Source organism: Phyllobates terribilis, unplaced genomic scaffold (genome assembly GCF_046119375.1).
Source record: "Phyllobates terribilis strain yellow unplaced genomic scaffold, ASM4611937v1 Scaffold_11__3_contigs__length_659146591, whole genome shotgun sequence".
Lineage (NCBI taxonomy): Eukaryota > Metazoa > Chordata > Amphibia > Anura > Dendrobatidae > Phyllobates > Phyllobates terribilis.
The window spans coordinates 228561730-228588779 of record NW_027362771.1 but is presented as its reverse complement, the minus strand read 5'-3'; the positions used below and the strand labels follow the sequence as shown (position 1 = coordinate 228588779).

At 45.1% G+C, this 27050-nt stretch overlaps 1 protein-coding gene across 2 annotated transcripts in view; it reads left to right on the top strand.

Moving 5' to 3' along the window:
- The window catches only part of GRM8 (glutamate metabotropic receptor 8), a 1775795-nt gene that overhangs the window by 1673747 nt on the left and 74998 nt on the right, over positions 1-27050 (top strand). The window lies entirely within an intron of this gene.

Sequence of the window (27050 nt, the reverse complement as noted above, 5' to 3'; positions counted from 1 at the left end):
TTTTTTTTTTTTCCCTCAGTCAGACTGTACAAATACCCATCTTATTAACCTTTTGGTATTCCCCCCCCCCAAAAAAAAAATTTATTGTGTCTGTGGGTGTTCAGACACAAATATATCTGTTTAAAAGAGTCTGGTTTCGGCCAGATAACTTGAACTGTGGTTTTGCAGTTCCACGGTTCAAATCTCTGTATTATCCACTTTTTTGCCTTTTTTCCATAAAAAAAAACAGTTTGCGTGTCTCGCTGACTGTTCATTCACAAATATATCAGTTTAAAACATTCTGGTGTAGGCCAGAGAACTAGAACTGTGGTTTTCCTCTTCCACGGTTAAAATCTGGGTGTAATCCACCTTTTTGCATAACAAAAAGACAGTTTGAGTGTCTCGCTGACTGTTCAGACACAAATATATTTGTTTAAAAGATTCTGGTGTAGGCCAGAGAAATAGAACTGTGGTTTTCCTCTTCCACGGTTCAAATCTGGGTGTCATCTACCTTTTTGCCCTTTTTCCTTAAAAAAAACAGTTTGAGTGTCTCGCTAACTGTTCAGACACAAATATATCTGTTTAAAAGATTCTGGTGTAGGCCAGAGAAATAGAACTGTGGTTTTCCTCTTCCATGGTTCAAATCTGGGTGTAATCCACCTTTTTGTCTTTTTTACTTAAAAAAACAGTTTCAGTGTCTTGCTGACTGTTTAGACACAAATATATCTGTTTAAAAGATTCTGGTGTAGGCCAGAGAACTAGAACTGTGGTTTTCCTCTTCCACGGTTCAAATCTGGGTGTTATTCACCTTTTTGCCTTTTTTCCATAAAAAAAACAGTTTGAGTGTCTCGCTGACTGTTCATTCACAAATATATCTGTTTAAAAGTTTCAAGTGTAGGCCAGAGAAATAGAACTGTGGTTTTCCTCTTCCACAGTTCAAATCTGGGTGTTATTCACCTTTTTGCCTTTTTTCCATAAAAAAAACAGTTTGAGTGTCTCGCTGACTGTTCATTCACAAATATATCTGTTTAAAAGTTTCAAGTGTAGGCCAGAGAAATAGAACTGTGGTTTTCCACTTCCACGGATCAAATCTGGATGTAATCCACCTTTATGCATAAAAAAAAAAAGTTTCAGTGTCTCGCTGACTGTTCAGACACAAATATATCTGTTTAAAAGATTCTGCTGCAGGCCAGAGAAATAGAACTGTGGTTTTCCTCTTCCACGGTTCAAATCTGGGTGTTATTCACCTTTTTGCCTTTTTTCCATAAAAAAAGCAGTTTGAGTGTCTCGCTGACTGTTCATTCACAAATATATCTGTTTAAAAGTTTCAAGTGTAGGCCAGAGAAATAGAACTGTGGTTTTCCTCTTCCACGGATCAAATCTGGATGTAATCCACCTTTATGCATAACAAAAAAACAATTTGAGTGTCTCGCTGACTGTTCAGACACAAATATATTTGTTTAAAAGATTCTGGTGTAGGCCAGTGAAATAGAACTGTGTTTTTTCTCTTCCACAGTTCAAATCTGGGTGTTATCTACCTTTTTGCCTTTTTTCCTTAAAAAAAACAGTTTGAGTGTCTCGCTAACTGTTCAGACACAAATATATCTGTTTAAAAGATTCTGGTGTAGGCCAGATAACTTGAACTGTGGTTTTGCAGTTCCACGGTTCAAATCTCTGTATTATCCACTTTTTTGCCTTTTTTCCATAAAAAAAAACAGTTTGAGTGTCTCGCTGACTGTTCATTCACAAATATATCAGTTTAAAACATTCTGGTGTAGGCCAGAGAACTAGAACTGTGGTTTTCCTCTTCCACGGTTAAAATCTGGGTGTAATCCACCTTTTTGCATAACAAAAAGACAGTTTGAGTGTCTCGCTGACTGTTCAGACACAAATATATTTGTTTAAAAGATTCTGGTGTAGGCCAGAGAAATAGAACTGTGGTTTTCCTCTTCCACGGTTCAAATCTGGGTGTCATCTACCTTTTTGCCTTTTTTCCTTAAAAAAAACAGTTTGAGTGTCTCGCTAACTGTTCAGACACAAATATATCTGTTTAAAAGATTCTGGTGTAGGCCAGAGAAATAGAACTGTGGTTTTCCTCTTCCATGGTTCAAATCTGGGTGTAATCCACCTTTTTGTCTTTTTTACTTAAAAAAACAGTTTCAGTGTCTTGCTGACTGTTTAGACACAAATATATCTGTTTAAAAGATTCTGGTGTAGGCCAGAGAACTAGAACTGTGGTTTTCCTCTTCCACGGTTCAAATCTGGGTGTTATTCACCTTTTTGCCTTTTTTCCATAAAAAAAACAGTTTGAGTGTCTCGCTGACTGTTCATTCACAAATATATCTGTTTAAAAGTTTCAAGTGTAGGCCAGAGAAATAGAACTGTGGTTTTCCTCTTCCACAGTTCAAATCTGGGTGTTATTCACCTTTTTGCCTTTTTTCCATAAAAAAAACAGTTTGAGTGTCTCGCTGACTGTTCATTCACAAATATATCTGTTTAAAAGTTTCAAGTGTAGGCCAGAGAAATAGAACTGTGGTTTTCCTCTTCCACGGATCAAATCTGGATGTAATCCACCTTTATGCATAAAAAAAAAAAGTTTCAGTGTCTCGCTGACTGTTCAGACACAAATATATCTGTTTAAAAGATTCTGCTGCAGGCCAGAGAAATAGAACTGTGGTTTTCCTCTTCCACGGTTCAAATCTGGGTGTTATTCACCTTTTTGCCTTTTTTCCATAAAAAAAGCAGTTTGAGTGTCTCGCTGACTGTTCATTCACAAATATATCTGTTTAAAAGTTTCAAGTGTAGGCCAGAGAAATAGAACTGTGGTTTTCCTCTTCCACGGATCAAATCTGGATGTAATCCACCTTTATGCATAACAAAAAAACAATTTGAGTGTCTCGCTGACTGTTCAGACACAAATATATTTGTTTAAAAGATTCTGGTGTAGGCCAGTGAAATAGAACTGTGTTTTTTCTCTTCCACAGTTCAAATCTGGGTGTTATCTACCTTTTTGCCTTTTTTCCTTAAAAAAAACAGTTTGAGTGTCTCGCTAACTGTTCAGACACAAATATATCTGTTTAAAAGATTCTGGTGTAGGCCAGAGAAATAGAACTGTGGTTTTCCTCTTCCATGGTTCAAATCTGGGTGTAATCCACCTTTTTGTGTTTTTTACACAAAAAAACAGTTTCAGTGTCTTGCTGACTGTTTAGACACAAATATATCTGTTTAAAAGATTCTGGTGTAGGCCAGAGAACTAGAACTGTGGTTTTCCTCTTCCACGGTTCAATTCTGGGTGTAATCCTCCTTTTTGCATAAAAAAAAAAGTTTGAGTGTCTCGCTGACTGTTCAGACACAAATATATATGTTTAAAAGATTCTGTTGTAGGCCAGAGAAATAGAACTGTGGTTTTCCTCATTCACGGTTCAAATCTAGGTGTAATCCAACTTTTTGCATTAAAAAAAACAGTTTGAGTGTCTCGCTGACTGTTCAGACACAAATATATCTGTTTAAAAGATTCTGGTGCAGGTCAGCGAAATAGAACTGTGGTTTTCCTCTTCCACGGTTAAAATCTGGGTGTTATTCACCTTTTTGCCTTTTTTCCATAAAAAAAAACAGTTTGAGTGTCTCGCTGACTGTTCAGACACAAATATATCTGTTTAAAAGATTCTGGTGTAGGCCAGTGAACTAGAAGTGTGGTTTTTCTCTTCCACTGTTCAAATCTGGGTGTAATCCACCTTTTTGCATGAAAAAAAAATAGATTGAGTGTCTCGCTGACTGTTCAGACACAAATATATCTGTTTAAAAGATTCTGGTGTAGACCAGAGAACTAGAACTGTGGTTTTCCTCTTCCACGGTTCAAAACTGGGTGTAATCCACCTTTTTCCTTTTTTACATTAAAAAAAAACAGTTTGAGTGTCTCGCTGACTGTTCAGACACAAATATATCTGTTTAAAAGATTCTGGTGTAGGCCAGAGAACTAAAACTGTGGTTTTTCTCTTCCACGGTTCAAATCTGGGTGTAAGCCACCTTTTAGCATAAAAAAAAAACAGTTTGAGTGTCTCGCTGACTGTTCAGACACAAATATATCTGTTTAAAAGATTCTGGTGTAGGCCAGATAAATAGAACTGTGGTTTTCCTCTTCCACTGTTCAAATCTGGGTGTAATCCACCTTTTTGCCTTTTTTGCATAAAAAAACAGTTTCAGTGTCTCGCTGACTGTTCAGACAGAAATATATCTGTTTAAAAGATTCTGGTGCAGGCCAGAGAACTAGAACTGTGGTTTTCCTCTTCCACGGTTCAAATCTGGGTGTAATCCACCTTTTAGCATTAAAAAAAAAACAGTTTGAGTGTCTCGCTGACTGTTCAGACACAAATATATCTGTTTAAAAGATTCTGGTGTAGGCCAGAGAACTAGAACTGTAGTTTTCCTCTTCCACAGTTCTAATCTCCTTTTTATTACCCTTTTGCCATTGGTAGTGCGAGTGTAAGCTATTTTACTTCATTTACAATGGGTAAGACGCGGGGCAAGGGACGTGGAAGTGGACGTTCTGGTAATGGTGCGTCCAGAGGATGGGGCAGTGGCCAAGGTGAAAATGTGCCACAGCCAACAGCCACATCTTCTCACTCCCAGGTCTTGACCGAATTACTAGGGAAGCACACAATAACACCACTATTGCGAACTGATCAGTGTGAACAGGTTATTAATTGGATAGCAGAAAATACTTCCAGTCGCCTGGGAACCACCACCTCCGGTCTGTCTTCCACATGGTCCAGTGTTAGTAGACGTGAGTCTCGACTGCATAATGCTCCTCACCCTCATGCTCCTTCCCCCCACCATGCCAAGTGTCATCAGACAGCAATTGATCCCACAATTGGACACTCTGAAGAGCTGTTCACTGGTCCATTTCCATATTTGGGCCCCTCGACTGTTCCGCTTGAAGTGGTGGAAGAGGAGATCCCATGTAGCGATGGTCAAATATTTGAACAGCCACGGCCACGGCCACAGGAAGGCGATACTGGCAATTTGTCACAAGAGGTGGACGATGACGAGACGCAATTGCCACGAAGTGAGGAGGAGGACCGTGGTGCGGAAGTGGAAGAGGAGGAGGTGGTGGATGATCTAGTAACTGACCCAACGTGGCAGGAGGACACGCAGAATGAGGCCAGGAGCACACAGAGGGAAGGAGGCAGAGTACCCCAACAGGTAGGAAGAAGCAGTGCGGTGGCCGCAGACAGAAGGCAGGCATCCGTTCCCCGTAAAACCAACACAAGGGACGTTGCCAGTACAACCGGTAGGTCTTCCAGAGTCTGGAATTTTTTAAAGACTCTGCTGATAACCCCAAAAAGGCAATTTTTACCACTTGCCAGGCCAGAATCAGCAGGGGTGACAAAACTACCAGCCTGACCGCCACCAGCATGATAAGGCACATGTCAGCAAAGCACCCGATTTTGTGGGGCGAACCCCAGGGTCCACGACCAGTGTCAGCGGGTGTCACTACTGCTTCTTCTGCTGTTGTGCATGTAAGAGAACCCCCTGTTGTGCGTGCAAGACAATCCCCTGTCTATACTGCATGCAAAGATTCCCCCTCCTCTCAGTCTTCACTTGTTATTGCAGTTTCTCAAGAAACAGCATCAACGTCCACGTCCAACTGCAGCGTTCAATTGTCCATATCCCAGACCTTTGAATGAAAGAGCAAATTCGCAGCCAACGCCCCACAGGCTACAGTTCTAAATTCGCACATTTCACGACTGCTTTCATTGGAAATGCTGCCTTTTACGCTGGTGGATACGGAATCCTTCCGCAACCTTATGTTGGTGGCCATCCCTCGGTACTCGGTCCCCAACCGACACTATTTTGCCCGGTGTGCCATCCCCGCACTACACAAGCTAGTGTCCCAAAACATCTGCCGTGCCCTCAACAATGCAGTTACTGGGAGAGTCCACCAGACAATGGACACGTGGACAAGTGCTTGTTGCCAGGGACGGTACATTTCCCTGACGGCACACTGGGTAAACATAGTGGAAGCCGGGACCCAGTCGGACCTTGGGACGAAACACATCCTCCCCACACCAAGGTTTGCGGGCCCTATGTCAGTCAGAGTTGCCCCCACAGTGTACAGCTGCAGTGCATCATCTTCCTCCTCCTCCTCATGTTCAGCCTCCATCTCAGATATCACCACATCAGTTACAAGCTGAAAGCACTGCAGTACTGCCTCTGCCAAGCGGCAACAGGCTGTGCTGAAACTCATAAGCTTAGGTGATAAACCTCACACTGCTTGTGAGTTGTGGACAGCTGTGAAAGAGCAGGCAGATCTGTGGCTGAGACCGCTGATCCTGCATCCAGGCATGGTCATGTGTGACAATGGCCATAACCTTGTGGCGGCTCTGAGGTGAGGCGAGATCACACATGTACCATGCCTGGCTCATATGCTTAACCTCGAGGTTCAGTGGTTTCATAAATCGTACCCCGAGTATCCAGATCTGTTCGTCAAAGTACGCCGCCTGTCAGCTCATTTTCACAAGTCGGCTACAGCTTCTGCCGCCCTTGCTGTTTTGCAGCACCGTTTGCAGCTTCCAGCACACCGACTGCTGTGTGATGTCCCCACACGTTGGAACTCTACCCTCCACATGTTGCAAAGGATTTGTGAGCAGAAGAGAGCAGTTGTGGAGTACCAGGTGCAACAAGGCCATCGATATTCACGTCAAACTTCACATATAAGACCTCAGGAGTGGACCTGGATGTTTGACATATGTACCATCCTGACAAATTTTGAGGAGTCCACCAAGATGGTGAGTGGCGATGATGCCATCATTAGCATCAGCATCCCACTTGTCTGTCTTTTGCAACACTCTCTGCAGAGAATTAAAGAGGAGGCATTGCAGCCAAAGTATGATGAGATGGATCAAAAAGCTGTAGCGGGCGATTACACACAGCCCAGCCTCATCTCATCCCAACGTGCATTGGGGGACAATGAGGGAGAGGAGGAGGAGGAGGAAGAACAGGAGCTGGCATCATGCGCTGTAGACGGTAGTACCTGTACAAGTGTCATACCGTCCGTTCAGCGTGGGTGGCCTGAGGACAGGGGGGAGGAGGAGGAGGAGAGCATGGTCAGTCGTCATCTTGGTGAGAACATGGAAGTCTTGCCCGTTAGCAGTCTGGCACGTATAACTGACTTTATGTTACGCTGCCTTAACTGTGACCCTCGCGTTGTCAAAATGTTGGGTGACAGTCATTACTGGTTTTTGACACTTTTAGACCCCCGCTACAAGGAGAACTTTCACTCTCTTATTTCTGAGGTGGAGAGGTCTACAAAAATGGGGCAGTACTAGAAGGCCCTTGCTGCAGAACTGTTAAAAAAATTCCCATCTGAACACGCTAGCACCTGAGGTCACAGTTCATTGCAAAACCAAGGAGTACAGGCGAGAGAGACGCAACTCCAATCCAGCAGAGGCAGGGGAACACTGTCAACGTTCTTGGACAGTTTTCTGAGACGCGCCCTGCTTACAGGCCCTGAAGCGTGGAGTACTCTCACAAGGAGTGTAAAGTTTCAAAAGATGGTGAGGGAGTACCTTGCCAACTGTACCAGCGTCCTCTGTGATTCCTCTGTGTCTTTTAATTATTGGGTATCCAAGCTGGACCCTTGGAATGAACTCGCTCTGTACGCCTTGGAGGTCCAGGCCAGCCCTGCCGCTAGCGTGTTATCGGAGCGTGTTTTTAGTGCCGCTGGGGGAATTATAACTGATAAGTAGAGATGAGCGTTGTTCGACTCGAACTGTTCGCCAATCTCAAATTCGAGCTGTTTTGGGCGGTGTTCGAGCCGTTCGGCGAACACGAACGATTTGAGAAAAATTCGGCTGTTCGAGGTTATGTTCGATAACTGTTCGTGCACCAAAATCATAACTGGATTTTTTCTCAGTAATGATGAAAATTAATGTTAATACGCAGTTTGAGTGTACAGCGGGGTGGGGGGAGGGGCAGGGGATGGATCTCTGCAGGAATAATGAAGATCTCCATTTTTTTTTCTCTTTCCCGCATTTACAGTGGGGAGGTGCAATCTGTCAGCCTATCAGCAGCGCACACACGGAGCGAAGTGCTTTTTTTCACACAAGCAAGGGCATGTGTCATTGGCAGTGTATGTCACATGTCCTTGCCCTATAAGACCAAGCCATTTTCCCCGTCGCCACCATTTTCTCACTGCTGCTGCTGCGTGTTAGACGGCACCGCTGTTGCTGTGTGTGCTATACCTTGTTAATTTCAAGCCAATTTTCGCACAAATCTACAGATAGGTTGGGAGTAGGGAATAATTGTGATTGCAGTCCTTTTAAGGACTAGGTTACAGCATTTCCTACGACTTTTATCAGGCAGGTCTGTGCTCTTAAATAGATAGATTGTGGGAGTAAAGACTAATTGTAATTGCAGTCCTATTCAGGACTAGGTTACATCAGTTCCTATCAGTTTTTGCCAGGCAGGTCTGTGCCAGTGCTGTGCAAGTTTTTTTCACAGCATTTGGCTGAATCTAGCAAAGCTAATCCTTTTTGGCCTATTGCAGAGTGTGTTAGTCAGTGGAGTAGCCTATCTGTGTTGCAAGATATACCACCTGTGTATAGAATACCAATTTTTTTACTGCACCTAGTGAAGTAAAATCTTTTGGGCATAGCATCATTCTATTAGTCCATCTATACTGACCTCCATCAGGTTGCAAATTGAATATAATTTTTTTCTGCATCTAGCTCTGAAAAAATATTTGGGCTTCTAGTAGTGTGTGGGACTTGTTCTATTAGTCCATCTATACTGACCTCCATCAGGTTGTAAACTGAATATAATTTTTTTCTGCATCTAGCTCTGAAAAAATATTTGGCCTTCTAGCAGTGTGTAGGACTTGTTCTATTAGTCCATCTATACTGACCTCCATCACGCTGCAAATTCAAAATAATTTTTTGTCTGCATCTAGCTCTGAAAAAATATTTGGCCTTCTAGTAGTGTGTGGGACTTTCTCTATTAGTCCATCTATACTGACCTCCACCAGGTTGCAAATTAAAAATAATTTTTATCTGCATCTACCTCTGAAAAAATATTTGGCCTTCTAGCTGTGTGTGGGACTTGTTCTATTAGTCCATCTATACTGACCTCCATCAGGTTGCAAACTGAATATAATTTTTTTCTGCATCTAGCTCTGAAAAAATATTTGGCCTTCTAGCAGTGTGTGGGACTTTCTCTATTAATGCATCTATACTGACCTCCATCAGGTTGCAAATTAAAAATAATTTTTATCTGCATCTACCTCTGAAAAAATATTTGGCCTTCTAGCAGTGTGTGGGACTTTCTCTATTAGTCCATTTATACTGACCTCCATCAGGTTGCAAATTAAAAATAATTTTTTGTCTGCATCTAGCTCTGAAAAAATATTTGGCCTTCTAGCAGTGTGTGGGACTTTCTCTATTAGTCCATCTATACTGACCTCCATCAGGTTGCAAATTCAAAATAATTTTTTGTCTGCATCTAGCTCTGAAAAAATGTTTGGCCTTCTAGCAGTGTGTGGGACTTTCTCTATTAGTCCATCTATACTGACCTCCATCAGGCTGCAAATTAAAAATAATTTTTATCTGCATCTACCTCTGAAAAAATATTTGGCCTTCTGGCTGTGTGTGGGACTTGTTCTATTAGTCCATCTATACTGACCTCCATCAGGTTGCAAACCGAATATAATTTTTTTCTGCATCTAGCTCTGAAAAAATATTTGGCCTTCTAGCAGTGTGTGGGACTTTCTCTATTAGTCCATCTATACTGACCTCCATCAGGTTGCAAATTAAAAATAATTTATATCTGCATCTAGCTCTGAAAAAATATTTGGCCTTCTAGCAGTGTGTGGGACTTTCTCTATTAGTCCATCTATACTGACCTCCATCAGGTTGCAAACAGAATATTTTTTTTTTCTGCATCTACCTCTGAAAAAATATTTGGGCTTCTAGCTATGTGTAGGACTTGTTCTATTAGTCCATCTATACTGACCTCCATCAGGTTGCAAACTGAATACAATTTCTTTCTGCATCTACCTCTGAAAAAATATTTGGACTTCTAGCTGTGTGTGGGACTTGTTCTATTAGTCCATCTATACTGACCTCCATCAGGTTGCAAATTAAAAATAATTTTTATCTGCATCTACCTCTGAAAAAATATTTGGCCTTCTAGCAGTGTGTGGGACTTTCTCTATTAGTCCATTTATACTGACCTCCATCAGGTTGCAAATTAAAAATAATTTTTTGTCTGCATCTAGCTCTGAAAAAATATTTGGCCTTCTAGCAGTGTGTGGGACTTTCTCTATTAGTCCATCTATACTGACCTCCATCAGGTTGCAAATTCAAAATAATTTTTTGTCTGCATCTAGCTCTGAAAAAATGTTTGGCCTTCTAGCAGTGTGTGGGACTTTCTCTATTAGTCCATCTATACTGACCTCCATCAGGCTGCAAATTAAAAATAATTTTTATCTGCATCTACCTCTGAAAAAATATTTGGCCTTCTGGCTGTGTGTGGGACTTGTTCTATTAGTCCATCTATACTGACCTCCATCAGGTTGCAAACCGAATATAATTTTTTTCTGCATCTAGCTCTGAAAAAATATTTGGCCTTCTAGCAGTGTGTGGGACTTTCTCTATTAGTCCATCTATACTGACCTCCATCAGGTTGCAAATTAAAAATAATTTATATCTGCATCTAGCTCTGAATAAATATTTGGCCTTCTAGCAGTGTGTGGGACTTTCTCTATTAGTCCATCTATACTGACCTCCATCAGGTTGCAAACAGAATATTTTTTTTTTCTGCATCTACCTCTGAAAAAATATTTGGGCTTCTAGCTATGTGTAGGACTTGTTCTATTAGTCCATCTATACTGACCTCCATCAGGTTGCAAACTGAATACAATTTTTTTCTGCATCTACCTCTGAAAAAATATTTGGGCTTCTAGCTGTGTGTGGGACTTGTTCTATTAGTCCATCTATACTGACCTCCATCAGGCTGCAAATTAAAAATAATTTTTATCTGCATCTACCTCTGAAAAAATATTTGGCCTTCTAGCTGTGTGTGGGACTTGTTCTATTAGTCCATCTATACTGACCTCCATCAGGTTGCAAACTGAATATAATTTTTTTCTGCATCTAGCTCTGAAAAAATATTTGGCCTTCTAGCAGTGTGTGGGACTTTCTCTATTAGTCCATCTATACTGACCTCCATCAGGTTGCAAATTAAAAATAATTTATATCTGCATCTAGCTCTGAAAAAATATTTGGCCTTCTAGCAGCGTGTGGGACTTTCTCTATTAGTCCATCTATACTGACCTCCATCAGGTTGCAAACTGAATATATTTTTTTTCTGCATCTACCTCTGAAAAAATATTTGGGCTTCTAGCTGTGTGTAGGACTTGTTCTATTAGTCCATCTATACTGACCTCCATCAGGTTGCAAACTGAATACAATTTTTTTCTGCATCTACCTCTGAAAAAATATTTGGGCTTCTAGCTGTGTGTGGGACTTGTTCTATTAGTCCATCTATACTGACCTCCATCAGGTTGCAAATTGAATATAATTTTTTTCTGCATCTAACCCAGCCAATAGTTTTGGCCTAATACCACAGTTTGGCCACTCAGCTCTGCTCGGTTCCCATCCATTGTTTTTTTGTGCAAACAACTCCAGAGTTGTGAATTAGTTAACCACCAAAATGAGTGGAAAAAGGCCTGCTGCTGGTGGAAAGGGGAATAGGCGTGTTGGGAAGGGGAAAAAAGGTTGTGTCCGTGGGGTAGGTGTTAAAGCAACAGTAACATCTGCAGAAGAAAGACCATCTTCCAGCGAAACTAAAATGTCTACTTCTTTTAGCGGACAATGTGATAAGATCCCTTTCTTACGGCGACGCCAATCGCTACAAATTCCAGATGAGGCACAAAAACAGCAGGTGCTTCAACGGATATCAAGTGCTCCTTTAAGTGGGCTCTCCTCCACATCAACTTCAACATCACAAATACTCCAGTCCTCAAAGGTGTCACCCCAATCGCACTTGCTTCCTCACAGCTCCCAAATCTCCAGCTGCCCATCTGAGTATAAGGTAGAGCAGATGGTTGAGTCTGCAGAGCTGTTTACTCATACTATAGCCTGGGAATCAGAGGTCGACTCCAGCGCTTCTGTGAATCCAGATGAGGAAATGATCTGCACTGATGCCCAGAATCTTTATGAGTCGGATCCAGGACCAGACGCAGAAGGTTCTGACCATAATGTAGACCCTCATTCCCAAACTGTAACTCCTGTTGGTGGAGACAATGAGGAAGACGATGATGAGACTCAAATACCTGATTGGAGCGACAACTTTAGTTTTTTGTCAGGGCAGGAACAGGTTGGCTCTGAGGACGATGGGTGTGTTTACGCACAGGGTGATGATGATGAGGTTGGAGATCCCACTTACTGTCAACCCACAGTCAGCCAAGAGATGAGGTCAGCAGAGGAGGTGGAGGAAGATGCTAGTGACGACGAGGTCAGGTTGCGCCTTCCTGGACAGAGACGTAGTACTGGAAGCACGTCAACAACTGCATCCTCAAACACAACTCTGCCTCTCACCACAAGTCGTGGTGGCTCTTCAGGTCGCATGGGTGCTAAGCCTTGCATAGCCTGGGCATTTTTTCAGATCGATAAAGATGACGCAACTCGTGTTATCTGTAACATTTGTCAGCAAAAGCTAAGTAGAGGCCAAAAAATACATAGTTTGAGTACTTCATGCATGAACCGGCACATGGACATGAAGCATAAGTTGCAGTGGGAAGCTCAGTGTGCTACAATGCGGCCTAGCCGGCCGGGCTAACCACCGTCTGCCATATCTTGTGCATCCACGGCCTCTTCATCCTCTGTGACTGGGGGGTCAGCAGTCACACCTGTTTTGGGGCGCAGACCTGCCACCTCTTTACCCGCAACAGCCAGCGTGATTGGCAGGTCATCATTTTCTTTGGAGGTGGTAACACCAGCTGGTGTTGAGCGCTGTCCGACATCGATAGCACCACCTTTGGATCAAGGCAACCTAACATGTCCGCCTGCATCTTCCTCACAGACCGGCAGTTTGCCGGGGACACCCTTATCAACCCCGTCTAAGCACAATAGCCAGCCCTCGGTCCCTCAGATGTGGACAAGTAAAAGACCATTTCCTCCTAGCCATGAGAAAGCTAAGAGGTTGAATTTCACCATCTGCAAGCTCTTGGCTACAGAAATGCTGCCTTTCCGCCTGGTGGACACAGAGGATTTTCGAGACCTTATGTCCGTCGCAGTGCCCCAGTACCAGATGCCCAGTCGGCACTACTTCTCAAAGAAAGGTGTGCCTGCGCTCCACCAGCATGTCGCACACAACATCACCGCTTCTTTGAGAAACTCTGTGTGTGACAGGGTGCATTTCACCACAGACACTTGGACGAGTAGGCATGGACAGGGGCGTTACATGTCGCTGACTGGGCACTGGGTAACTATGGTGACAGCAGGACAAGGGGCTGCTGTCCAAATCTTGCCGTCCCCACGAGTTGTGCGTCAATCCTCTTTATGTCAAAGTTCCTCCACTGCTTCTGCCTCCTCAACCTCCTCTCAGTCTTCCACCTGCACCCAAAGCCTGTCTGGTCATGCCACAAGCTTTCTAACTGCGCAGAAGGGATCCTGCACACATCCTTACTATGCTGGCAGTAGGGCTCAACGTCATCAGGCGGTTTTTACTTTGAAATGTCTGGGAAATGTGAGTCACACAGCTGAGGAGTTGTGGTCAGCTCTGGAGAACCAATTTCATGAATGGTTGTCTCCACTGGACCTGAAACCAGGGAAGGCCGTGTGCAACAATGCTGCAAACCTGGGTGCGGCCCTTCGCCGGGGCAATGTCACACACGTGCCTTGTATGGCTCACGTGTTGAACCTGGTTGTCCAGCAATTTTTAGCCCACTATCCCAGACTAGATGGCCTTCTGCAGAGGGCACGGTCGCTGTGTGCTCACTTCCGCCGTTCGCATCCCGCAGCTCAGCGACTTACATCTCTACAGAAGTCATTGGGCCTGCCACTTCACCGGCTAAAATGCGATGTGCCTACCCGGTGGAATTCAACTCTGCACATGTTGCAGCGACTGTGGCAGCACCGACAAGCCCTGGTGCAATACGTTCTGACGTATAGCCTGGGCCAACGAGATCCAGAGGTGGGGCAAATCACGCTGGAGGAGTGGTCTCAGATCAGGGACCTATGCACCCTTCTGCACAGTTTTGAAATGACGACGAAGATGTTTAGTGCTGACGATGCCATTATCAGCATGACTATTCCGGTGATTTACATGCTGGAGCACATGTTAAACAGAATTCGGAGTCAGGTGGTGGCACAAGAGGAGGTGGAGGAAGTAGAGGAGGAGGAGTTGTATGCGGAAGGGCTAACATCTGCAAGGTCCAGATGGTCGGCATCACCAAGGCGGCAGGCATGTGAGGGTGGGGGAGATGGTTTTACCAGGGCGCATGGTAGCAGCCAAACTAGTGAGGAAGGTGCAGGAGCCCAGGAAGAAGTGGAGGACGAACTGATGGAAGACTCATCAGATGAGGGAGACCTTGATCACATTTCTGTTGTGCGAGGTTGGGGGGAGAGGACAGAAGAAGGAAGCATGATTGTTACCTCGCCACCAACACAACAGGGACTTGGTGCTCCTGGATGCGCAACACACATGAGTGCCTTCTTGCTGCACTACCTGCAACATGATCCTCGAATTGTGAGAATTAGAAATAATCCTGACTACTGGGTTGCCACACTGTTAGATCCCCGGTACAAAAGTAAATTTGCAGAAATTATTCCTGCCATAGAAAGGGATGCACGCATGCAGGAGTATCAGCAGAGACTGTTGCAGAATCTTACATGTGCTTTTCCACAAAACACCAGTGGTGCACGTAGTGAATCTCACAGTTCTAACTTGCCAACCGTGGGACCGTCAAGTGTTTAGCACACAAACCGTAACAGAACCACAGTATCTGCTGGAAACATCAATTTTGCGGAATCATTTCACCACTTTTTTAGCCCATCCTTTGCAAGGCCACAGGAGACAAGAAGTCTGACACATAGTCAACGCCTAGAGACGATGGTGCAGGAGTATCTCCAAGTAAACATTGAAGCCATGACTGTGTCACTGGACCCTTGCTCTTTTTGGGCTTCCAATCTGGATAAATGGCCGGAGCTAGCCACTTACGTCTTGGAGATCTTGTCATGCCCCGCAGCCAGCGTTCTGTCTGAACGTGTGTTCAGCGCTGCTGGTGGTGTGCTGACAGATAAGCGCACGCGGCTCTCCACTGATAATGTAGACAGACTCACGTTCATAAAGATGAACAAATCATGGATCCGAAACGACTTTTCTACCCCTGTGTCATCCTGGGGAGAGTAAAAGCTTGATGATTGGTTAAAATCACCCTACCAACCGTTTTAAGCTTTCAAATTACTAATCATGTTTATCTGTATCATGGCTGGAAAATAATTTGGGCTTTGTAGCAGTGTGCAGCACTGATTCTATTAGGCCATCTATAATAAGCTCCAACAGATTTAAAATTACTAATCATGTTTATCTGTATCTTGACTGGAAAATAATTTGGGCTTTGTAGCAGTGTGCAGCACTGATCCTATTAGGCCATCTATACTAAGCTCCACCAGATTTAAAATTAATAATAATTTTTAGCTGCATCTAGCCGGAAAATAATTTTGGGGCTCCGAGATGCGCAAGACACATAAGTGCCTTCTTGCTGCACTACCTGCAACATGACCCTCATATTGTCAGAATTCGAAGTAATCATGACTACTGGGTTGCCACACTCTTAGATCCCCCAAACTTTTCGATCAACCTTTTCATTTTAATAAAGACCAAAAAAATGGTCATTTTTGAAATTATAAGCATTAGCAGGTTATTAGAAACTGAAATCAAACAGTTTTCAACTCAAAACTTTATTCTAGGTGATGTTACATTTTCACATAGGACCCCTTGTTCGAAAGGAGCTTCTGAACTCTCTCGTCCATTGAATTTGTCAGGTTTTGGATGGTTTCTGCTTCAATTGTTTTGCATGGGGACACAATTCCCTCCCAGAGCTGTTGCTTAGATGTGAACTGGCTCCCGCCATCATAGACACTCCTTTTGATGATGCTCCAGAATTTCTGAATGGGGTAGAGGTCAGGGGAGCATGGGGGTCACACCATAAGTTTGTCCCCTTTTATGCCCATATCAGCCAGAGATGCAGATGTTTTATGTGCAGCATGAGATGGTGCATTATCATGCAAAAAAATGATCTTGCTGTGAAATACACGGTTCTTCTTCTTGAACCATGGCAGGAAGTGCTGTTTGAGAAAATCCACATACATTATGGAGTTCATCTTTAGCGCCTTCAGGGATCCTAAAGGGGCCGACAATCTCTCTCCCCATGATTCCAGCCCAAAACATTACTCCACCTCCTCCTTGTTGGCACTGTAGCCGTGTTTGCGTGGGGTGTCCATCAACCAGCCATCCTCCACTCCATCCATCTGGACCATCGAGCGCTGCACGGCACTCATCCGTGAACAAAACAGTTTTGAAATCAGTCTTCATGTAATGTTTGGCCCACTGGAGCCGTTTCTGCTTGTGTGAAGTGGATAGAGGAGGTCGACAGGATGGCGTATGCACAGCTGCAAAGCTCTGAAGGACCCTGCATCTTGTTGTTCGGGGGACGTTGGAGGCACCAGCAGCTTCAAAAACTTGTCTGCTGCTATGACAAGGCTTTTTTGCCGCTGCTCTTTTAACCTGACGTAATTGCCTGTAGGAAAGAGTCCTCAATTTGCCCTTATCAGCACGCACACGTGTGTACTGTGAATCAACTACATACTTCTTGATTGCCAAGACACTTCATCCTGATCATCGCACAATGTTGATTGTAGTCATGCCTTGACCTAAACACTCCACAATTTGTTGCTTCTCAGCAGCCGACACATCCTTTTTCTTTCCCATTTTGGCAGAAAATGTAGGCTGCTTAATAATGTGAGACAGCCTTCTTAAGTAGTCTTGCATTTCATTGGACACACCTGCCAAACTAATTAGCACAGGTGTCTGCAATTGCTTACAGTGATATAAAGAGCCCTGACACACATCACCATCAATGAGTTTAACTGACAAACAAACAAATTCTTCCCTTATCACTCCTAAACACTTTTTGCATAATAATTTGGAACACAGTGTACATGTGCTTTTCCACAAAACACCAGTGGTTGACGTAGTGAATCTTACAGTTCTAACTTGCCAACCGTGGTCTGTATGGAGTTGTTCAATAAAGGGCCCAAAATTAAGATAACATAGATGGGAGAGGTCTCTATGAATAGGAATTCCTAAGTATTTGATACCCTGTGAGGGCCAGGCAAAGGGAAAGTTGGACTGGATGGAATCCTATATGGATTTGGGAAGGGAGACATCGAGGGCCTCAGACTTCGCTGCATTGATTTTAAAATTTGACCATGTAACAAAGTGATCTATTTCAGCCATAACAGCATGGATGGATATATGTGATTGAGTGATATATACTAGGACATCATCAGCAAATAGAGAGCACTTGTACTCGGTGCCTCCCACCTCAATCCACCTAATATTGGGGTTATGGTGAATTGATGAGATCAGGTGCTCCATCATTAGGATGTATAAGAGAGGGGACAGAGGACATCCCTGCCTTGTCCCATTGGTGATTGTGAAAGGTGATGAAAATGTTCTGATGCACCCCCTGGGCCTTGGGAAACCCGGAGCCGGACCCTTTTTGGTGGATGCTGGTGGTTGTAGTCTTCGTGGCGGCGACCCGGTTCCGTGGCTCAGGGTGGTCAAACCAGTGGCGGAACTATTTATGTGGTTTTGATGTTTAAATGTCCGACTACGCCACCCGTGGATTGCGGTCAGAGTGAACCGCCGCTGCAGGGCAGACCGCTGAGGCTGGTGTTGTGGGTGCAGCAGAGCGTAGCATAACTCCCCACGGAAGGAGTATAGCCTCAGGGCAGTGTATGCGGAGGATGGGGGTGATGGTGCAGGGCAGCAGCAGTAACGACACGGAGTCAGTGATGCAGTCCAGGGCCTTTACTCACAGTTCTTATTATCCAGATCACGTCTGCAGGTAACGGCTGCCCACGTCGTACTGTGCTCACGAGGTGAGGGGCTCAGACAACTCCCAGATAACTTTGGAGCGCTTCACAGGACCCCCTTTGTGTGTCCTTTGTCTGGCCTTTCTTACCAACCCTTCTGTCCGGCTGCCTCGGGCCTCCTCTTGGTAAACTTGGCGCCAGTTTCCCTGACCCTATGTGGTGCCTTCCTAGCGGGTGTAGCGAGGGGCTGCGCCACATAAAATGTCACAGCCTCCGGTTTCTAGCTGAGGGTCGTTTCCTGCCTCCACTAGTTTTGGGGACCGGTCTCCCCCTTTGGCCTGACCCCTCCACGCAGGTGGATTCGGGTGTGCGGTGGCGACTCGCCCGTCCGCACCCCTGGGATCCCTTCATTCCTCGTTCCTGGAGCCTTCTCCGCTCCTCTTCCTTCCTTCTCCCTCTTCCAGGCCTGGGCCTCTGTTACTAGGCCCACCTCCGGAGCAGAGCTCATGCACAGCCCCTGCTCCCTGCCACTTCTGCTCAGACTTCTCTGCACTGAACTAAGATGGTGCCCACCTTTTATACTCCCTTCTCAATGCACCCAGGAACTGCTTCCTCCCTGCTCCTGCACTACAGGGTTCCCCTTCCTCAGTGTTCCCTCCCCCCACTCCAGCCAGGGACAGGGACTGTCGTGCCCATCTCAGAGGCATATTTGTCGCCCTGCCCCATGGCAATGTGGTGTAATGCATGCAGGTGTCGGGTCCTGATCCACACTCCATCCTTACCTGAGAGTGAGATATCACACCTCTGGGTGAGGTGCAATACCTCTGTAGCAACCGAGCCCTCAGGGTGCTACAGTTCCATTTATCTTCAGCCTAGGTGACGTATTGTGATACAGGGCCGTGATTTTGGCTATAAAAGGGTCCCCTAGACCCCTACCCCAAGCTTTTTAAGAGAATCATATATGGCGTGCCAGGAGACTCTATGGAATGCTTTCTCAGCATCCAACGAGAGTATCTAATTACAAATTTTTAACTGCATCTAGCCCAGGAAATACTTTGTGCCTAGTAGCAGTGTCTGCTAGTCAGCGGATTATCCCGGCTGTTAAGCAAGCTACACCACCTGTAGTTTGGACACTTAATTTTTTCAAAGGAAATGCTTCGGGACCACGGGATACTCAGTGAAGAGCATCAGGAGGCACCCCAAGGCATAGGGGCTGGGACTGGCAGTAGGATGCCTTGGGGTGGACAGCCGAGCTCGATCCTTATAAAAGCTTTTTAACTGCAGCAGCTTTAGTGGACGCTACTGGAGCTGGAATTACGCGGCTGCTGGCATGAGACTTGCCCTCCAATAGATCCTTGTAAATGGATTTAAAGTGTATTCATTCAAATTAGAGAGACAATTTAAATTAAAAAGCTTAGAGCTGCCTCCACCACAGGGGGGCTCGCTCGACCCACCAGCGGACAGGCACCAGTATTGGGAGAGGGGGGATGGCCGTCAGGGTTCACCGCGGCTCTGGCACAAACCCGGCGACACGGAGGTGGCACGGGCAGGAGCGGACTGAACGTGTCGGCTTCTCACTTTTTGGATTTTAGAAGGGCATGACATGCCTATATCTGTGTCTCCCCCTCCTTTTACTCCTCCACCTCTTTTCTTTTCGCATGACTATATGTACTTGTCACTTTTCCATGTGTTAGTTGTGTCTTCTGAGCAGTTTGTCAGCTTTTGGACACCTTTGAAGGTGTTTTCTATGTGTTTCTATGTGTTTTTGTTTGCCTGCCATTGGTTGTAACGGTGTTCGAAGGTGTTCGACGAACAGTTCGACGAACAGTTCGGCGAACACACGGGTGTTCGACGAACCGAACCGAACTCGAACACTACGGGGGTGGCTCAACACTACTGATAAGCTCACTCGCCTGTCAACTGACAATGCTGACAAGCTGACCCTTATCAAAATGCACAAGGGCTGGATTGGGCCAGACTTCTCATCACCACCAAATGACAACAGAGTAACATGAAGTCAAATCCACTGTGTTATTTCGGGAGGTGTATTCCCATGCACCGCTTCACACCCACACATGGGTATACGCTTCCTCATTTTGGCTGTTTTTTGCTCTTCTCCTTATCCTCAGCCTCCACCACCACTATAACACCAGGGTGTCTGTGGTCCATGTTGCCAGCATTGCAAGTTCCTCCATCCTACTTTTTGGCAGCTTTTGCTTAGAAGGCATAGGCAAAGACTATGGGAGACCCACTCCCCAATAATGGAAATAATGTTTTTAATATGCTGTACTGCATGGTTCTTGAAAGCGGCATTGCAAGTTCTTCGGTCCTAATTTTTGGCAGCTTTTGATTGGAAGGCATAGGCAAAGACTATGGGAGACCCACTCCCCAATAATGGGAATAATGTTTTTAATATGCTCTACTTCATGGCTCTTGTAAGGGGCATTAAAATCGTCTTGTTAAGCTACTGTGACCTCCACGTCTCTTCCAACGGTCATTGATATTGTCTTTTTATTCCACTGGGACCTCCACGTCTCTTTCAAGGGGCATTGATATTGTCTTTTTATTCCACTGGGACCTCCACATCTGTTCCAAGGGGCATTAAAACCGTCTTGTCAAACCACTCTGAACTCCACGTCTCTTCCAAGGGGCATTAAAACCATCTTGTTAAACCACTCTGAACTCCACATCTCTTCCAACGGGCATTAAAACCATCTTGTTAAGCTACTGTGACCTCTACGTGTCTTCCAAGGGGCATTGATATTGTCTTTTTATTCCACTGGGATCTCCACCACTCTTCCAAGGGGAATTGATATTGTCTTTTTATTCCACTGGGACCCCCACGTCTCTTCCAAGGGGCATTGAAACCGTCTTGTTAAACCACTCTGAACTCCACGTCTCTTCCAAGGGGCATTAAAACCATCTTGTTAAGCTACTGTGACCTCAACGTCTCTTCCAAGGGTCATTGATATTGTCTTTTTATTCCACTTGGACCTCCACGTCTTTTCCAAGGGGCATTAAAGCCGTCTTGTTAAACCACTCTGAATTCCACATCTCTTCCAAGGGGCATTAAAACCGTATTGTTAAACCACTCTGAACTCCACATCTCTTCCAAGGGGCATTAAAACCGTCTTGTTAAGCTACTGTGACCTCCACGTCTCTTCCAAGGGGCATTAAAACCGTCTTGTTAAACCACTCTGAACTCCACATCTCTTCCAAGGGGCACTAAAACTGTCCTGTTAAGCTACTGTGACCTCCACATCTCTTCCAAGGGGCATTAAATCCATCTTGTTAAACCACTCTGAACTCCTTGTCACTTCCAAGGGGCATCAAAACCGTCTTGTTAAGCTACTGTGACCTCCACGTCTCTTCCAAGTGTCATTAAAACCGTCTTGTTAAACCACTCTGAACTCCACATCTCTTTCAAGGGGCATTAAAATCGTCTTGTTAAGCTACTGTGACCTCCACGTCTCTTCCAAGGGTTATTGATATTGTCTTTTTATTCCACTGGGACCTCCACCACTCTTCCAAGGGGCATTGATATTGTCTTTTTATTCCACTGGGACCTCCATGTCTCTTCCAAGGGGCATTAAAACCGTCTTGTTGAGCTACTGTTACCTCGACATCTCTTCCAAGGGGCATTAAAACCGTCTTGTTAAACCACTCCGAACTCCACGTCTCTTCCAAGGGGCATTAAAACCATCTTTTTATTCCACTGGGACCTCCACGTCTCTTCCAAGGGGCATTAAAACCATCTTGTTAAACCACTCTGAAATCCACGTCTCTTCCAAGGCGCATTAAAACCGTCTTGTTAAACCACTCTGAACTCCATTTCTCTTCCAAGGGGCATTAAAACCATCTTGTTAAACTACTGTGACCTCCACATCCCTTCCAAGGGGCATTAAAATCGTCTTGTTAAACCACTCTGAACTCCACATCTCTTCCAAGGGGCATTAAATCCGTCTTGTTAAGCTACTGTGACCTCCACGTCTCTTCCAAGGGGCATTAAAACCGTCTTGTTAAACCACTCTGAACTCCACAGCTCTTCCAAGGGGCATTGAAATGTTGTTTTTAACCCCTTCCTGACCAGTGTCACAGCGTCTGTGACATGGAAACCGTTGCTTCCCGACCCATGTCACAGCGTCTGTGACATGGCGGGATCGCGCCCCTGCAGTGCGTGTGAGCAGGGTCCCTCATGCAACTGAACAACCTGTAGTTGACCCCACGGGGGGTGGATTAACCCCCCCCATGCCTAGGATCCCTCAGATTGGCAGTTTCGCTAAAGTGAAACTGCCAATCGGAATGGATTAAATATTTCACCAATGGAAATTGGTGAAATATTTACGATCTGGGCATGGCCTGACGCATATAGCATCAACCATTGGCTGGGGGGAGTGTCACCTCTTTCCCAACCCCCCCAGATCTGATTGGGGCTAGTGTCCATGTGACTCTTGCCCTCCAATCAGATGTGAAGGTTGTTTTTACAATGGCTGACCAAGCTTCATCCCGTCCGTGGAAGCTGAGGAGCTTGGTCACCCGCCGATCTGCTGCCGCCGCCACCACCGATCCGCCGCTGGTAATATTTCCCCCCTTGTCTGATTCCAGCCCCCACCCCCCCCACCACCCCCCTTCAACCCACTCTCCCCCCCCTCCACCCCAGTCCAATTTCATACCTCCACCCTGACCTCCACTCCCTCCGCTTCATCTCCCATGTCTGCATCCACCGGCTGGTGCTCTCCTTCTGCCAGCCGGTGTATGGTGATCACAGGCAGCAGCAGGCTCACTGTAAATCCCCTGTGCCTGTGATCACCCACCATCCCTCCCAGTGATCATCCCCCCATCCCAGTGATCACCTCCCCCCTCGTCCCAGTGATCATCCCCCCCAACCCAGTGATCACCCCCCCTTCTGCTGCCGGCTTCTGCTGGCCTCCTACCCCCCTTGCTGCTGCCGGCTCCTGCCCCCCTTTCTGCCCCAGTGATCACCCCCCTTGCTGCTGCTGGCTCCTCCATCTCCTCAGCCCCCTCCTATGCCTGCCTGCCCCTTCCTGCACCCCGTGTGCCTGAGCATGCCCCGTGTACCTGAGCGCACCCCCTCCTGTGCCCCCTCTGCCTGAGCGTGCCCCGTGTGCCTGAGCATGCCCCCTCCTGTGCCCCCTCTGCCTGAGCGTGCCCCATGTGCCTCAGCGTGCCCTGTGTGCCTGAGTGCTCCCCCTCCTGCGCCCCATGTGCCTGAGCGTACCCCGTGTGCCTGAGCGTGCCCCGTGTGCTTGAGTGCGCCCCTTCCTGCGCCCCATGTGCCTGATCGCGCCCCGTGTGCCTGAGCACGCCCCGTGTGCCTGACCGTCCCCTACATCTGACAGTCCCCTACACCTGACCGCCCCCACACGTGACTGCAGAAGGTTACACCAAGCACTCACACATACACACACACATACACTCACACTATAATAAAGTTTTGATTTTTTTACACACACACACAGCGCACAAAATGTCCCGCCCGTCCCGCTCATCCCAGTCTAGGGCACACTCAGCTGAGGAGGTATATTCCATTATTGCCTCCGAAGCTGATAGTGAGGGAGAGGACCCCACGTTCCTCTATTCCTCCCATTCTTCCTCCTCCAGTGACACCAACTCGGCACCAAGACGACGTCGCAGGTCAAGACATCGTTTGGAGGCCGTGGAAGAAGACCCACAGCCATCTGTGTGTAACCCTCAACCTGGTGCTAGTCATGCCCAACCTAGCACCAGGGCCCCCGTGTGGACCCCCGTCCCTGAAAATTACACTCCACGGATTCCTGATTTCCTTCCCCAATCAGGAATCCAGTTCAAGACAGCAAACCTCAGGGAAATAGACTTTTTAATGTCTATTTCTCTGAGGCCATTGTCAGTCTCATGGTGGAGCAGACCAACATCTACGCCCAATAGTTTTTGGCTGCAAACCCAAATTCAATGTTTTCTACTTGGATTCCCCTTGACTCAGTAGAAATGTTGAAATATTGGGGACTGGTACTTCACATGGGGATTGTGAAGAAACCAGAAATTCGCCAATACTGGAGTACCGATATTTTATATCAAACTCCAGTGTTCGGAATGGTGATGACCCGCAAAAGATTTGAGGTCATTCACAAATTCTTACATTTCAGGGATAACGCGGACAGCCTTCCCCACGATGACCTGAAATTTGACAGACTGTTCAAAATTCGTACGGTCATCGAACACTTCAGCAACAAGTTTTTGTGTAATTTTTTGAGTAATTTCTCCTGAGTAAGCCAATACCCAATATGTGGAAGAAAACTACTGTTTAGGTGCACATCGCGGCTTGTAAGGGAAAGAGCTCCATTTGACTTTTTGAATGCAAAATTTGCTGAAATAAAGAGCGGACGCCATGTTGCGTTTGGAGAGCCCCTGATGTGCCTAAACAGTGGAAACCCCCCACAAGTGATCCCATTTTGGAAATTAGACCCCTCAAGGATTGTATCTAGATCTGTGGTGAGCATCTTGAACCCCCAGGTGCTTCACAGAAGTTTTTAATGTAGAGCCGTAAAAATTAAAAAATCACATTTTTCCCACAAAAATTTTTTTTAATCCCAAATTTTTTATTTTCACAAGGGTAACAGGAGAAAAAGGACCCAAATATTTTTGTGCAATTTCTCCTGAGTAAGTACACAAATACCCCATATTTCGGGGTAAACTACTGTTTGAGCACACGGCAGGGCTCAGAAAGGAAGAAGTGACGTTTTGGAAGACAAACTTTGATGGAATGGTCTGTGGGTGTCATATCGCATTTGGAGAGCCCCTGATTTTCTTAAACAATGGAAAAACCCCACAAATGACCCCATTTTAGAAACTAGACCCCTCAAGTAATTTATCTAGTTGTGGGGTGAGCACCTTCAACCCAAAGATGCTTCACAGAATTTTACAACATTGATCTATGAAAATGAAAAACATATTTTTCCCCAAAAAAATTTGTTTTAGCCCAAACTTTTTTAATTTTCAAAAGGATAGCATTAGAAAATGGACCCCAAAATGTATTGTGCAATTTCTCCTGAATATGCTGATACCCAATATGTGGTGAAAAACTACTTTTGAGGCACAGTTTAAAGCTCAGAAAGGAAGAAACACCATATTGGAGTTCAGATTTTGCTGGACTGATTTGAGGGTGCCATATCATATTGTCAGAACCCCTGAGATGCCAAAACAGCAGAACCCCCATAAGAGACCACATATTACAAAATACACCTCTCAATGAATTCATCTGGGGGCTTCAGTGATTATATTGGCATCACAGGTGGATCACAGAATTTTATACCATTGGGTAGTGAAGAAAAAAATAATTACATTTTTACCACCAAAATTTAGTTTTAGCTGCATATTTTACATTTTCACACCAGGAAATGGTTAAAAATAGCAGCAAATATGTCCCATAATTTCTGCTGAATGTAGAAATACCCCGTTTGTGGCTGTACAGTACTGGTTAGCCATACGGTGAGACTCGGCTGGGACGGAGTGCTATTTGCCTCCTGTAGCGCAGATTTTCCTAGAACAGTTTGCAGACTCCATTTACAGTGCCCCTAAATGCTAGAATAGCAGAATCCCCTCTCAAGTGACCCAATTTTGGAAATGATACCCCTTTGGGAACATACCTACAGGTGTAGTGATGAGTTTGACTCCATGGGTGTTTTCCAGAAACAAGCTGTAGTGGATGTTGCTGAATGAAAAATTCATATCTGCCATTCTAGTGACCAGTACGTTGTAGTGACCGGTACGTTGTAATGACGAGTATGTTGTAGTGCCCCTACCTAATGCCCAGTCCATGCTTCTGGAGACATGCACCCATAGATTAGGTGGGATCTCATCGCTATAGAAATGCCAAACATGTGGGCGCTTAATGTGGTTTAGGCACACTGGGGCTCAGAAGTAAGAGGTGAATTTGGATTTGGGAACACAAAATTCACTGAATTCCTTTTGGAGATTAGGGCCATTTCTCTTTTCCAGAGCCTTTGTACTACCAGTAACATGCAAGCCCCTATATTTCCATTGACAGATGACAGACCTGAGTGAGGGCTTTTTTTATGGATTGATTTGAAGATTTTGTTAAGGACACTTTACATAATGTTTGGGATCACATTTATCTGGTGCTCTACGCTGAGCACTTATATTAGGGTTTCCATCTACATCTCTGAGTGACGTGATTCAGATGAAACCCTCGAGGGATCTATTCACTATAATGAGGATGCAGAGTTACTGTGGCTTCTGTTCAGCGTTGTCCTTCTTTTCTAAACAGCACAAAACTGTGGTCGATTGCGCTTTTATGCATGCATAAAAATATGGACACTGCTAGATGATAGGCCAGACAGCATCCACAGTGCCTCCATCTGCCTCATTATAGGGAATCTTCTGTTAGGGGTTCCGTCTGAATCACTTATTTCAGAGATTTATATGGAACCGCTCAGCGCAGAGCACAGGATAAATGTGAGCAGAGCCTTATCGCGATAGGCAGAATGAACAAGTCGATAGCAGGTGAAGAATTGGTTTTATTTATTTTTTATGCCATTCTTCCTGTGGTATAAGTGATTAGACGACATTATTCTTCGTGTCGGTGCGATTACATGTTTGGCTGCTATATTGCACATTTTTTTTGCTAAAACTAGATTTTGCATCACTATATTTTGAGAGCTATAATTTTCCATATTTCTGCTGACAGAGTCATGTGAGAGCTTGTTTGCAGGACGAGTTGATGTTTTTATTGGTACCATTTTTGGGCACATGACTTTTTTATCGCTTTCTAATCAGATTGTTGAGATGCAAAATGGACAAAAACCAGCAAATCAGGATTTTTTTTTTTATGCTGTTCTGCGTGTGGTAAAATTGACCAGGCAGCTTTATTCTTCGAGTCAGTAAGATTACAACGATAAAACATTTACATCATTTTTGCATCGCTTTATTATAAGAGCTATAATTTTTTTATTT